This window comes from Sapajus apella, unplaced genomic scaffold, assembly GCF_009761245.1.
Source record: "Sapajus apella isolate SASKATOON/1434 unplaced genomic scaffold, GSC_monkey_1.0 scaffold69, whole genome shotgun sequence".
Classification (NCBI taxonomy): Eukaryota; Metazoa; Chordata; class Mammalia; order Primates; family Cebidae; genus Sapajus; species Sapajus apella.
The window spans coordinates 5,672,539-5,687,714 of NW_022437009.1; the positions used below are offsets into that span (position 1 = coordinate 5,672,539).

General features: G+C 37.2%; 1 protein-coding gene across 2 annotated transcripts in view; it reads left to right on the forward strand.

Moving 5' to 3' along the window:
• Positions 1–15,176, forward strand: part of TRIM33 (tripartite motif containing 33) — a 126,178-nt gene that overhangs the window by 28,465 nt on the left and 82,537 nt on the right. The gene's annotated exons all lie outside the window — the stretch shown is intronic.

Below are 15,176 nucleotides of genomic sequence, written 5' to 3' on the forward strand. Positions count from 1 at the left end.
AACCATATCAGTAACATTTTTTGCAGGATCTCTTGTTAAGTCTTATATTTCAATTTTAGATCAATATCAGTTTGTTTCCTCTATCTCCCCCCATCTCCCTTCCTGCACCCTCTTTCCCATCTAGGTAATTTATTATTTTTTTTATTCTTGCCCACTTACTACTGATATAGGCAATTGTTTATCAGTTCCTTGAGTTTCATTCCCCTTTCCCCCTATTCATAGCTACTCTGATCTTTATTTCATCCTACTTAATGTTTTAATTTGCTCTTCTTTTTCAAGATTAACAAGGGGCATGTTGAGATGATTGTTTTTTTTCCTTTCTCATATATGTCTTTAAAGCTATAAATTTATCTCTAAGCTCATGCCATTAAATGTGATACCTGTAACAAATGCCACATGTGACAAATGAAATTGATGATTTACCTCCTCAGTCACTATAGTCATATTTCAGGTGTTCGCTAATCACGTGTCTGGTGGCGCCATGTTAGACAGTGCAGATAAGGAACATTTTGTCATGGCAGAAAGTTCTGTTGGACTCATGCCTGTAATCTCAGCATTTTGGGAGGCCGAGGTGGGCAGATCACCTGAGGTTAGGAGTTCAAGACCAGCCTGCCAACATAGTGAAATGCCATCTCTACTAAAAACACAAAAATGTTAGCTGGGCATGGTGGCACACCCCTGTAACCTCAGCTACTTGGGGGTTGAGGCAGGAGAATCACTTGAACTGGGGAGGTGGAGGTTGCAGTGAGCCGAGATCAATGTCACTGCACCCCAGCCTGGGTGATAGAGTGAGATTCCATCTAAAAAAAAAGTTCTGTTACAGTCTAAGCACTCTAGCTATATCCCATGGGGAGGAAAAAAAAAATACACAGACACACACACACACACACACACACACACACACACAGATTTAATTTTGTGTTTGGTTCATATACATGTATAATTGTTACCTATTTCTGATATATTCTTTAACATATAAAATGCTTCATTTTACTTAGCGATATGCTTTGAGAATCTTTCTTTTTTCTTTTCCTTTTTTTGAGACAGAGTCTCGCTCTGTTGTCCAGGCTAGAGTACAGTGGACCGATCTTCGCCCACTGCAACCTCCACCTCCCAGGATCAAGCTATTCTCCTGCCTCAGCCACCTGAGTAGCTGGGATTACAGGCATGGTCCACCACACCTGGCTAATTTTTGTATTTTTAGTAGAGATAGGGTTTCACCATATTGGGCAGGCTGGTCTCGAATTCCTGACCTTAGGTGATTCACCATCCACCAGGAATCTTTTTTTTTTTTCCTGATGTTAATGTAGGTACTCCAGCTCTCTTATAGCAACTGGTTTCATGATTTATCTTCTCCTCTCCTTTTACTTTCACCCTATTTATGTCTTTGAATCTAAAAATGTTTCAGAGGATCTATAGTTGGATTTTGCTTCTTATCTAGTCTGACAATCTCTTCTTTTCATTGAAGTGTTTACTCAGTGATGTAGTTGGATTTAGGTATGCCATTTTGCTGATTGTTGTCTATATGTCATGTCATTTTTGTTCTTTTCCTTCTTTACTGAGACTTTTGTGTTAACCAGTATTTTTAGTGGACTTTAAAATTTTCTTTGATTTAGTTTTTGTTTTTAGTTGTAACTCTTGTAATTATGATATATCTTTAACACCACAGTTCACTTTAGGACAATATTCTGTTTCTATCTTTTGTACTGTTATTGTCATATAATTATGACATGTAAATTATATTTACATGATTTAGAAAACCATGAATACAGTGTTGTTAATATTACTTTAAGTAATTTTTTTTTTTTTTTTTTTTGAGACGGAGTTTTGCTCTTATTGCCCAGGCTGAAGTGCAATAGCACGATCTTGGCTCGCTGCAACCTCCGCTTCCTGGGTTCAAGTTACTCTCCCTCCTCAGCCTTTCGAGTAGCTGGGATTACAGGCATGCACCACCACGCCTGACTAATTTTTGTATTTTTAGTAAAGACGGGGTTTCTCCACGTTGGTCAGGCGGGTCTCGAACTCCTGACATAAGGTGATTTGTCCGCCTTGGCCTCCCAGAGTGCTAGGATTACAGACGTGAGCCACCGTGGCTGGCCTTAAAAAATCTTTTTTTAAAGGAAGAAGAGAAATAATCTTTTATGTCTTCCTCACATATTTACTATTTCTCATGTTTATTATTTCCTTCTTAGGATCTGAGTGATAGTCTGGTTTTATTTCCTTTCGGCCTGACAGACATCCTTTAGAATTTTTTGTGATACAAATGTGCTAAGTATAACATTCTCTCAAATTTTGTTTACCTGTTTATGTCTTTATTTTGCTTTCATTTTTGAAGACTATTTTTGTTGCATATGTAACTCCTGGTTTATAATCTGTACTTTGAATATGTCATTTTATTGCTTCCTGGCCTCCATTATTTAATGAAAAGTCAGATGTTGATGGTATTGGTTCCCTTGATGAATTGTTTCTCTCCTGGTTTTCAGCAATTTGACTGTGATGTGTTTGTTTTGATTCATTTTGTGTTTGTGGTTCTCTCCACTTTTTGAATCTGCAGATTAATGTATTTCATCAGGTTTTGACATTTTTCACCGTTGTTTGTTGAAACATTTTTTCTATTTCTTTCTCTTATCTTCTGTGACTTTTATTACATTTATGTTGGGAGCTTGACATTGTTCTACTGGTTTCTGAAGATCTGTTCTTTTCTCTTCAGTGTTTTTTTCCTCTCTGATTTTTTTTTGATTGGATTGAAATTAAATTTTAAATTTAATTTATGCATCTGCAAGTTCACTCAAATCTTTTTTTTTTTTTTTTTTTGAGATGGAGTTTTGCTCTTGTTGCCCAGGCTGTGCAACCTCTGCCTGCCAGGTTCCAGCCTTAGCTTCCGGAGTAACTGGGATTATAGGTGCCCACCACCACGCCTGGATAATTTTTTTTGTATAGTTAGTAGAGACGGCGTTTCACATGTTGGCCAGTCTGGTCTCAAACACTTGACCTCAGGTGATCCATCCACCTGGGCCTCCCAAAGTGCTGGGATTATAGGATTGAGCCACCGTGCCCCGCCTCAAGTGTGCTATTGAAGCCCAGATATGTAGTGAACTTTTGCATGCACTTTTAATCTGTGTGGGTTCTTTTTATAGGTTACTCTTGAGACTTCTTATTTGTTGAGGCTTTGCCATGGCATATTTTATTATTTGAACACTGGTTTATTTTTATCCTTTGAAAATATTTATAATAGATGCTTTGAAATCTTTGTTTTTATTCTCACTTGGCCTTTAGCTTTTTAGGGCTTTCTTGGGTCTCCATTTTGTATGTGCCGTGTCCCAGTTAGCCATGTCTGTATAGAGAGTTGATCTTAGCCCTTCTCTGACTCTCTCATTTCAAGTTTCTTTGTATTAATTTTGTGGTTGGTCTGCTGCTTGCTTTGTGACCCCAACCCAGCTATAGCAAAATCTGTTCTTTCCAAACCGATACCAATTTATAGCTGGCAAATCTCATGTTTTTGCATTCACCTCTCTCCCCAACTGTGCACTGTATGACAGCAAAGCTGCTGCTTTTGTGGTCAGCCCCATTCTAGTAAAACTACTGATTTTCAGACCAGATGTTTGGAGTGAATGGGGGTCATGGGAGCATCCTCAAGCAAGAGGGCTAGTGTCTTCCATTGTTTTTACCTGAAACTTCAGCAGTCTTTGTAGAGTAAGTGTGTCTCATTTTGCCTGACAGTAGTTGATTCCCAGTGGCCTGAATTAGTTGTTGCTTTTTTTGTTTTTGATGGTTTTGTACAATTTTATACTTTGTCTTTGAAGAGAGGATTTGCTTTCTATTATGCCATTATTGAAAGTAGGACAGCTGTTAATTTTTTCTTTTGTACCTTCATTTTGTTGTAAATTATCTTTTAAATTTTAGTAGTCTTAAAAAGTAAGTAACATCTCAGGTATTCTGCATTTTCTAAAACTGCAGTGTCCTGTACCATAGAGCTAGTCACTGGTGGTGATTTAGTTTTTAGTTATCTAAAATGAAATTTTAAGGGCCAGGCGCGGTGGCTCAAGCCTGTAATCCCAGCACTTTGGGAGGCCGAGGCGGGTGGATCACGAGGTCAAGAGATCGAGACCATCCTGGTCAACATGGTGAAACCCCGTCTCTACTAAAAATACAAAAAAATTAGCTGGGCATGGTGGTGCATGCCTGTAATCCCAGCTACTCAGGAGGCTGAGGCAGGAGAATTGCCTGAACCCAGGAGGTGGAGGTTGCGGTGAGCCGAGATCGCGCCATTGCACTCCAGCCTGGGTAACAAGAGCGAGACTCCGTCACAAAAAAAAAAAAAAATAATAAAATAAAATGAAATTTTAAAATTTAGTTGGTTGGTTCCACTAGCCATTTTCTAAGTGCTCAGTGGCCAGTGATAAGAGTACTGCATTGAGCAGTACACATACAGCATATATCCATTATTGCAGAAAATTCTGTTATACAGTGACACTCTAAAATCTTTGAGACAAATAGTAACTTGTGATATTAGCTTACATTATCTGAGTACTTACTGTGTGTCACATTTTATATGTATAAACGTAGTCTTCCCAACAACCTTTGAGGTAAGTACATTATCTCTGTTTTGCAAATGGGAAACTAACACTCAAAGATTAAGGAATTAACAGCTCTGAAGGGGTAGAGATTTAAATCTGTGTAGTCTGGCTCCAGAATCTGTCCCATTAATAATTTTATATATTGTCTCTTTGAGAAATGATGCCTTGTTTCTGACTTAAATAGAGAGGTTTTTTGTCTTTTATGTTTTGCTAGCTTTAAACGCTATTTAATATTTTGGTAAGTGATTCTTTTCATATTTAAGTTGTTTGCTTCTCATTTTTAGTGTTCTTACTAAAAATGTCTGAATTTTATCATATGCCACCTTAGTGTCTGTTTATATAACCATATAGTTTTTTCCGTCAGTTGTTTTGATAAGATTATTTTGTTAAATTTCTTTCTCTTGAATAATCCTTGAATTCCTGGTAAACCTTACTGATCATAATAGCTATTCTTTTGACAGATTGACAGAATGTTTGCTAATATTTCATTTAGAAATACAGAGTCAGTATGCTAGAGCGGTCTGCAGTTTTCTTCTTTTGCATTGTCTTTGATAGGTTTAATAGTAAATCAATGTTGGGCTCTGCAAAATGAATTTGGATTTTCACTGTTTTGTTCTAGATTGGTTCAGATAATAATGGCCTGCTGGTTTGTTCTTTAAGCATTACTCTCCTGTATAACTATCTGGATATTGTATTTTTTTTTAATGGCAACTTCTTCTAATATTTGTACACTAATATGTCTATTAGAGTTTAATTCTTATTTTGCTTTTGATGAATAATATTTTACTAGAAAATTTTCCATTTATGCCAGATTTTAATATTGCTTGCCCTGGAATTACATGGAGTATTTTCGATATAGTCTTGGTAATCTTTTAAAATTTTTTTGCTTTCTCTGTTTTCATTCTGGCTTCTTTATGTTTTTTTCTTCTTCATTAGATTCCTAAAGATTTATTTTACTTTTTCCTCAAAAAATTATTATTAGGTTATCAATTTTGTTTTCAGTAATGCATGTATTTCAGCTTTTGTATTTAATTCTGTTCCTATACTTATTTCGTTTTTTTTTTTTTAAATTTATCAAGGAAATAACTAAGTATTATTTTTAGTTTTACTTTTAAACCTTTAAGGCTACAGATAGAAATAATACAGTCAAGTATGAACTGTTTCTGCTGCATTTTTTTCTAGATAGCTTGTACTTTTCGTTTTGATTTCCAGCTGGAATCCATTTTTTTTTTTTGGGTTGTATGTAGTCATGTTTTTATTTACTTTTACTTTGTAAAGTTTTAAACTTTTACAGGATGTGGATTGTAAAAATCGATACCTTTTTCATTGAAAGAGTTTTTTTTTCTTTTTCTTTTTCTTTTTCTTTTCTTTTCTTTTTTTTTTTTTTTTTTTTTTTGAGACAGAGTTTTGCTCTTTATTGCCTAGGCTGGAGTGCAGTGGCGTGATCTCTGCTCACTGCAACCTCCGCCTCCCAGGTTCTGGTGATTCTTCTGCCTCAGTCTCCCGAGTAGCTGGGATTACAGACGCGTGCCACCATGCCCAGCTAGTTTTTTTTGTATTTTTAGTAGAGACAGGGTTTCACTGTGTTGGCCAGCCTGGTCTTAAACTCCTGGCCTCAGGCTATCCACCTCCCTCAGCCTCCCAAAGTGCTGGAATTACAGGCTTGAGCCACCACCCCTGGCCCCTCCTTTTTTTTTTTCTTATTTGTTTTTGGTAGCTGAATACAAGATCAAATTTTTGGAAATATTTCACAGACATACCCAAAATGTATATATTCTGTTCCAGGAATATATAATAAATAGCTCTTAAATTATACCATCCATTCTTTTATGTTTTGTTTTTTTACCTCACTTGAAAACTGTGCTTCTATTTTTGCATGATCTCCTTTCGTTTTAAAAATTTTTCTTTAGTTAATATCATTTCGAGACAGAGCCTCTCTCTGTCAACCTAGCTGGAGTGCAGTGATACGAACGTCGCTTACTGCAGCCCTGATCTCCTGGGCTCAGGCAGTCCTGCCTCAGCCTTCCATGTAGCTGGGACCACAGATGCATGCCTACATGCTGAGCTAGTTTTTAAAGTTTTTAGAGAGATGGGCTCTTGCTTTGTTGCCCAGGCTGAATCCTTTTATTTAACCATTGTTTTTGTTTATAGATTTCTTTTGAAATTATTTTCATGCTGGTCTTTTTTTGGTCATACTAAGTAGCATTCTCTTTTTCTTTGTTAAACATTTATGTTTAATATATTTTATATCTGAAATGTGTTTTTATTTTTTTCCAGTTGTTTGTGACTGGTTGGTTGGTTTGTTCTCATATGTTTTCCTTGCTTGTACCGCTTTAAAGATTGTCGTTCTACTAACATCTGGCACATATAGTTTCTAATGAGAGGTCTGCTGTCTTTGTTATCATTGTTCCTACATATGTTATGTGTCTATTTCTCACCTCTGCCTTTTTTTTTTTTTTTTTAAGATGGAGTCTAGCTCTGTTGGCCAGGCTGGCCTCGAACTCCTGACCTCAGGTGATCCGCCCACCCTGGCCTCCCAAAGTGCCAGGATTACAGGCGTGAGCCACTGTGCCCAGCTGCCTCTGCCTTTAAGACTTATTCTTTATTACTGTTTGTTTGTTTTAAGAGATGGGGTTTCATCATGTTAGCCAGGATGGTCTCTGTATCCTGACCTTGGGATCCACCCACCTCGGCCTCCTAAAGTGCTGGGATTACAGGTGTGAGCCACCATGCCCAGCCTTCTTTATTACTGTTTGTTTTTTTTTTTAAGCAATTTGATTATGATATGCTTTTGCATGACTTAGAAGTACTATCTTCAGGAATCATTGTGATTCTTACATCTTTGGCTTATAGTTTTTATTAAAGTTGGAAAACTTGATCATTAATTCTTAGAATATTTTCTGATTGCTTTTATTTCTTGTCCTGGGAATTCAATTATACATGATTAGACCACTTGATAATTGTCATTCCTGCAGGTAGTGAGCCTCTGTTTTGTTTGGAAGGAGGGCATATTTTGTTCATCTTCATGTTCATTTTTGTTTGTCTCCCTTCAGTTTTGCCAGACTTTTCTTCGTGTATTTTGAAGCAGTCTTATTAGCTACATATATGCTTATAACTGTATCTTCTTGGGAATTGATATTTTTTTTATTATAAAAATTTTGCTCTTGTCTCTGTTTTTGTGTAAGCATTTATTTTATCTGATATTAGAATAGCCACTCCTGCTCTTTTTTTGAGACAGAGTTTTCACCACTGTCTCTGCTAACTGCAACCTCTGCCTCCTGGGTTCAAACGATTCTCCTGCCCTACAGACATGCACCACCACACCCAGCTAATTTTCGTATTTTTAGTAGAGATGAGGTTTTTTCCACGTTGGTCATGCCGGTCTTGAACTCCCAACCTCAGGTGATCTGCCCCTCTTGGCCTCTCAAACTGCTGGGATTATAGGCGTGAGCCATTGCCTGGCCTTTTTTTTTTTTTTTTTTAAATACAGACAAGGTTTTGTTCAGCTATCCAGGCTGCAATAGAGTGGCATGATCCTAGCTCGATGCAGCATTGAATTCCTGGGCTCAGGATCCTCCTGTTTATGCCTCTTAAGTAGCTGGGCCTGCAGGCAAACGCCTTCACACTTGGCTTAAATTTTTTTTTTTTTTTTTTGGTAGGAATGGGGCTTTGCTATTTTACCCAGGCTGGTCTTGAACTTTTGGCCTCAGGTGATCCTTCCACCTCAGCCTCCCAAAGTGCTGGGATTAGAGGTATAAGCTACCAGACCCAGACTCCTGCTCTTACCTAATTACTGTTAAGGTGACTTGAATTTCTGTCCTTTTTCTTTTATCCTGCATGTGTCTTTGATTTGTGGTGTATTTCTGGGCTGGGTGCAGTGGCTTATGCTTGTAATCCCAGCACTTTGAGTGGCTGAAGCGGGAGGATCTCTTGAGGCTAGGAGATTTAGATACCTTCTTTAGATACCTTCTGGTTGACATAGTGAGACCCTATCTCTGCAAAAATTTTAAACAAATTAGCTGAGTGTGATGGTGTATACCTGTATTCCTAGCTACTTGGAAGGCTGATGCAGGAGGATTGCTTAAGCTCAGGAGGTTGAAGCTGCAGTGAGCTATGATTGTGCCTCTGCTCTCCAGCCTGGGCTACAGAGACTATAACTGGAAAGAATAAATAAAGTGTGTCTCTGGTAAACAGTATATAGTTGATCTTACCTGCTCATTGGCAGATACAGTGTTTAATTCATTCTCATTTACTGTCATTATTGATATGGTCAGATATATGTTGATTGTTTTGCTCTTTGTTTTCTGTATAGTTCATCTATTTGTTGTTTTTCATTGATTCTTCTTTATTTGGCTTCTTTTGCATTATATACATGTTTCCTGGTATATCATTTTAATTCATTTGTTGATCTTTTTAACCATGATTTTTGAGTTAATTTCTTAGTGATTACAGTATGCATATTAATTTATCACAGTCTACTTCAAATTATGCTAACTTCAGTAAAACCCAGAACCTTTGCTCTAGTGTGGCTCTCCCTTGTCTACTCCTTTTGTGTAATTGTTGTGTGTGTTACATCTGTGTGTTATAAACCTAGCAATACAGTGCTGGAGTTACAGTTCTATACACTTTTATGGTTTTTGAAGAAGTTAAGAAAGGAAAAAATATATTTGTAGAGTTTCTTATGTTAATTAGCCTGCATGTATTTACCATTTCTAATACTCTTTAATTACTGTGGATTCCAGTTATGGTTTGGTGGCATGTCCTTGTTCTAGTATACCTCCATTCCCTCTCCTATTCTTTTTGGTATTAATTGTCTTAAGCAATTTTCATTTTAATAATTTAAGAAAGAGAAAAAATAGGTTCTTATGTGTGAGACATTTACCTATATGATTAGCCTTACAAGTGCTCTTTCTGTCTTTATATCCATTTAATATGCTGTTTGATGTCATTTCCTTTAAATCTGGAGAACTTTTGTTAGCATTTTTTGTAAGGCAGGTTAACTAGCAATGAATTCTCCCAGTCTGTATTTATCTGAGTATGTCTTTATTTAATTTTCATTTTTGCAGGTTAGTTTTGATGGATATAGAATTCTTTGTTGGCAGTGTTTTCTGTGTGTGTGTGTTTTTTTTTTTTTTTTCCTTATATTTATTGGCATTTCCACTTAGGCTAAGTTACTAAAGTTCTTAAAGTGATATAGGCAGAATTTTAAAAACTACTTTGAATTATGTCATTCTACTGCCTTCTGAACTTTTTTTGTTTCTGCTCAGCTCATTGTTAATCATAATGTTCCTGTGTATGTCATGAGTTTTTCTCCAATTTTTTTGTGTTTGACTTTTAACAGTTTAGTTGTAATCATGTATATCTTTAAAGTTAAGTTCATGCTTGTGAGTTTTTATAAGAGCCACAAAGGCCAAATCATTTCCTCTGTGTTTTGTTTTGGTTTTGTTTCTGTTTTTGAGACAGGCTCTGACTCTGTCTCTCAGTGCCCCGGTCACTGCTCACTGCAGCCTGATCTCCCAGCCTCAGGAGATCCTCCCACCTCAGCCTCCTGAGTAGCTGGGTTTACAGGTGGGTGCCACCATGCCCAGCTAATTTTTATTTTTGTAGAGACAGGGTCTTGCCATGTTGCCCATGCTGGTCTCAAACTCCTAGACTAAAGTGATCCGCCCACCTCGGGCTCCCAAAGTTTTGGGATTGCAGGCATGAGCCACGGTGCCTGGCTACCTCTGTATTTTGTTTTAAATTACTTTATTATGAAATGAGATACACAGTTATAAAATATTTTCCATTTTGATAATTCTTAAAAATTGCACTTAAATATCCTGCTTGAGCCACGTTATTGTTCCTTAATTAGCAATTATTTCACTTTGTGTGGGGAGCTTGTCATTTAAAAAATTTTATTTCTTAGAGTTATTTGGATTATGCACATATATGTTGTCAGTAAAATCATTTAATTTTTGGAATTTAAAAGAGCAGCCAGGTTACATGATTAATGTGGACATAGGAAAACAAAATATTTTTCTGTTTTTAAACTTAAAAATTTTATCCATATATTCAGTGTTTGCAATACGTAAGTGTTCACATTTTAGAAAGGCAAGATGGTATTTAGGTTTCCAGCATGGACTCTGGTCGTACTCTGTAATCAAATGCCTTAATATTTCTGTAGCAGTATTTATACGAAATAGGGTAACTAAAGATAGCTTTATACCAGTTCAGGTCAGGTTTTTTTTCACTAAATGTGTTTTGTAGCTAAACATACCATAATTTTCTGTATTTCAAAAACTGGGTAAGGAAATGTGAGCTTGACAACCCTTAAATTTTTAATAACATGTTTTGCATTTTTGTTTTGCCTTTTGTTTGTGGCTACTATCCTGTTTGCATAAATTATTTTGATAGTTTGTGGACTGTGTCCTTCACTGTTGCACAGTATTCTCGTTAGTCCTATTTAATGCTTTTTTTAACTTTTACTTTGGTTTATCTAATGCTAATATTCTTCCTGGTTTCTTTTGTTTGTTTGTTTTGACTTTTTGTTTTGTTTTGTTTTTGCATTTGCTGCTGTATGTTTGTTTATCCTTTTCTTTTTCAGTAGGTATGTCTTAAAGTTTTATTGGTAGCAGACTACTAATTTGCTTCTTAGGATTACTATTCTTCAGGTCTTCTAATTTTTTAAATGTGGAAATTGTGTTTATTTAAATCTAGCAGGGCACATTTCTTTTTTTGAGACAAGTCTTGCTCTGTTGCCATGCTGGAGTGCAGAGGTGCAATCTCGGTTCACTGCAACCTCCGCCTCCCGGGTTCAAGTGATTCTCATGCCTCAGCCTCCCTAGTAGTGGGGACTTCAGGCATGTGCTACCATGTCCAACTAATTTTGTGTTTTTAGTAGAGACGGGGTTTCACCATATTGGCCAGGATGGTTGCGATCTCTTGACTTTGTGATCTGCCTACCTTGGCCTCCCAAAGTGCTGGGATTACAGGTGTGAACCACCATGCTCAGCCCGATTTGCTTTCTTATTCACAGGTTCCCTGGACTAGCACTTTTAATTTCCTTTCAGATCTTTCCAGGCAGGGTGCAGTGGCTCATGCCAGTAATACCAACACTTTGAGAGGCTGATGCAGGAGGATTGCTTGAGCCCAGGAGTTAGATAACAGCCTGGACAACAATATGGGACCCTGTCTTTACCAAAAAAAAAATCAAAAAATTAGCTGGGCATGGTGGCATGAGCCTGTGGTCCAAAGTACATGGGAGGCTGACGTAGGAATATCACTTGAGCCCAGGAAGTCGAAACTTCAACAAGCATTGTTCTGCCATTGCACTCCAGCCTGGTTGACAGAGCAAGACCCTGTCTCAAACAAAACGAAACAGAGCCTTTCCTTTGCATTCACAGCTATGCTAACTTGCACAAGACGCCTAGCATTTGGCCTGTGTTGGCTTCTGACATGCCTTCTCACTAAGCTTAATAATTTCTAACTTTTAAAAATTTAATGTGGGAAGATGTTTAACTTTGTTGTTGTTGCTGTTATTGACCAAGTCCTCCTGAGCTGGTTTGTCTTTCAGCTGGACTGTTAGAGGCCATTGTAGGGTCATTAATTGGTCCAATTTAAATATTGTTGGGTCTCAGGGATTAGGGTAGCTTGCAAGAGGGAGAGATAGAGGGAATGGCCAGTCAGTGAAGCAGTCAGAATACATTTATTAAGTTTGCTGTGTTCATTGAGCGCAGTTTGTGGGGCCTCAAAACAATAATAGTAGTAACATGAAAGATCACAAATCACAGGTCACCATAATAGATAAATAATAATTTATAAGTTAGGAATATTGCAAAAATCAACAAAATGTAACAGAAAGATACCCAGTGAGCACACATGGTAGGAAAAATGACCTCTACTGATTTGGTTAATGCAGGGTTGTTATAAACCTTCAATTTGTAAAAACGCATCTGTGAAGCGGTATAAAGCTAAATACAGTAAAACAAGGTATTCTTATATATCGTCAAGAATATAAGAAGGCCTAAGAATAGCAACAAGCTTTATGATATACTTGTTATTATGTTATACTTAATTTATTATAACAGACATTTGTGGTGTTCTTCGTATATGATTGTATGTGCACATATATGGCCATATATGACTATGACTTCAGCTTAAGCCATCTTCATTCTTAAGTGATAAAATTAACTTTGGAAATATTCACATAATTGAAATATATTTTAGTCTATGATACTGTTTTATAGAATTTAAGCCATTTTTATTATAAATTATTTCAGTTATTTTTTGTGTCATATCTCCCAAGTTTTCCCTGTATAAAGCAGTCTTCTTCTTTATTCTCCCTCTATTGACAGGTCATTATGTCTCTTTTCTTCATTGCCAAGATTTTTTTTTTTAAATTGCATTTTAGGTTTTGGGGTACATAAGAAGAACATGCAAGATTGTTGCATAGGCACACACATGGCAGTGTGATTTGCTGCCTTCCTCCCTATCACCTATATCTGGCATTTCTTCCATGCTATCTCTCCCCAACTCCCCACGCCCCGCTGTCCCTCCCGTTTCCCCCCGACAGACCCCAGTGTGTGATGCTCCTCTCCCTGTGTCCATGTGTTCTCATTGTTCAACATCCACCTATGAGTGAGAACATGCAGTGTTTGATTTTCTGTTCTTGTGTCGGTTTGCTGAGAATGATGGTTTCCAGGTTCATCCATGTCCCTACAAAGGACACGAACTCATCGTTTTTTATGGCTGCATAGTATTCCATGGTGTATATGTGCCACATTTTCCCTGTGCAGTCCATCATCATTGAACATCTGGGTTGGTTCCAGGTCTTTGCTATTGTTAACAGTGCTGCAATGAACATTCGCATGCATGTGTCCTTATAGTAGAATGATTTATAATCCTTCAGTTATATACCCAGTAATGGGATTGCTGGGTCAAATGGAATTTCTATTTCTAGGTCGTTGAGGAATCACCACACTGTCTTCCACAATGGTTGAACTAATTTACCTTCCCACCAACAGTGTAAAAGTTTTCCTGTTTCTCCACATCCTCTCCAGCATCTGTTGTCTCCAGATTTTTTAATGATCGCCATTCTAACTGGCGTGAGATGGTATCTCAGTGTACTTTTGATTTGCATTTCTCTAATGACCAGTGATGTTGAGCATTTTTTCATGTTCGTTGGCCTCATATATGTCTTCTTTTTTAAAGTGTCTGTTCATATCCTTTGCCCATTTTTGAATGGGCTTGTTTTTTTCTTGTAAATCTGTTTTAGTTCTTTGTAGATTCTGGATATTAACCCTTTGTCAGATGGGTAGTTTGCAAAAATTTTTTCCCATTCTGTTGGTTGCTGATTCACTCTAATGACTGTTTCTTTTGCTGTGCAGAAGCTGTGGAGTTTGATTAGGTCCCATTTGTCTATTTTGGCTTTTGTTGCCAATGCTTTTGGTGTTTTAGTCATGAAGCCCTTGCCTACGCCTATGTCCTGGATGGCTTTGCCTAGATTATCTTCTAGGGTTTTTATGGTATTAGATCTTATGTTTAAGTCTTTAATCCATCTGGAGTTAATTTTAGTGTACGGTGTCAGGAAGGGGACCAGTTTCTGCTTTCTGCACATGACTGGCCAGTTTTCCCAACACTGTTTATTAAACAGAGAATCCTTTCCCCATTGCTTGTTTTTGTCTGGTTTGTCAAAGATCAGATGATTGTAGATATGTGGTGTTGCCTCCGAGGCCTCTGTTCTGTTCCGTTGGTCTATGTCTCTGTTTTGGTACCAGTACCATGCTGTTTTGATTACTGTAGCCTTATAGTATAGTTTGAAGTTTGGTAGTGTGATGACTCCCTCTGTGTTCTTTTTGCTTAGAATTGACTTGGCTATGTGGGCTCTCTTTTGGTTCCATATGAAGTTTAAGGTGTTTTTTTCCAGTTCTGTGAAGAAGGTCATTGGTAGCTTGATGGGGATAGTGTTGAATCTGTAAATCACTTTAGGCAGTATGGCCATTTTCACGATAACTGATTCTTCCTAACCATGAGCATGGAATGTTTCTCCATCTGTTTGTGTCCTCTCTTATTTCGTTGAGCAGTGGCTTGTAGTTTTCCTTGAAGAGGTCCTTTACGTTTTTTGTTAGTTGTATTCCTAGGTATTTTATTCTCTTTGTAGCAATTGCGAATGGCAGCCGAGTTCGTTCTTGATTTGGCTCTCTTTAAGTCTGTTATTGGTGTATAGGAATGCTTGTGAATTTTGCACATTGATTTTGTATACTGAGACTTTGCCGAAGTTGTTTATCAGTTTCAGGAGATTTTGAGCTGAGATGATGGTGTTTTCTAAATATACAATCATGTTGTCTGCAAATAGAGACAATTTGACTTCCTCCTTTCCTAATTGAATACACTTTATTACTTTTTCTTGCCTGATTGCGCTGGCTAGAACTTCCAATAGTATAGTGAATAGGAGTGGTGAGAGAGGCATCCTTGTCTAGTGCCAGATTTCAAAGGGAATGCTTCCAGTTTTTGCCCATTCAGTATGATATTGGCTGTTGGTTTGTCGTAAATAGTTTTTATTATTTTGAGATACGTTCCATCAATACCTAGTTTATTGAGGGTTTTTAGCATAAAGCG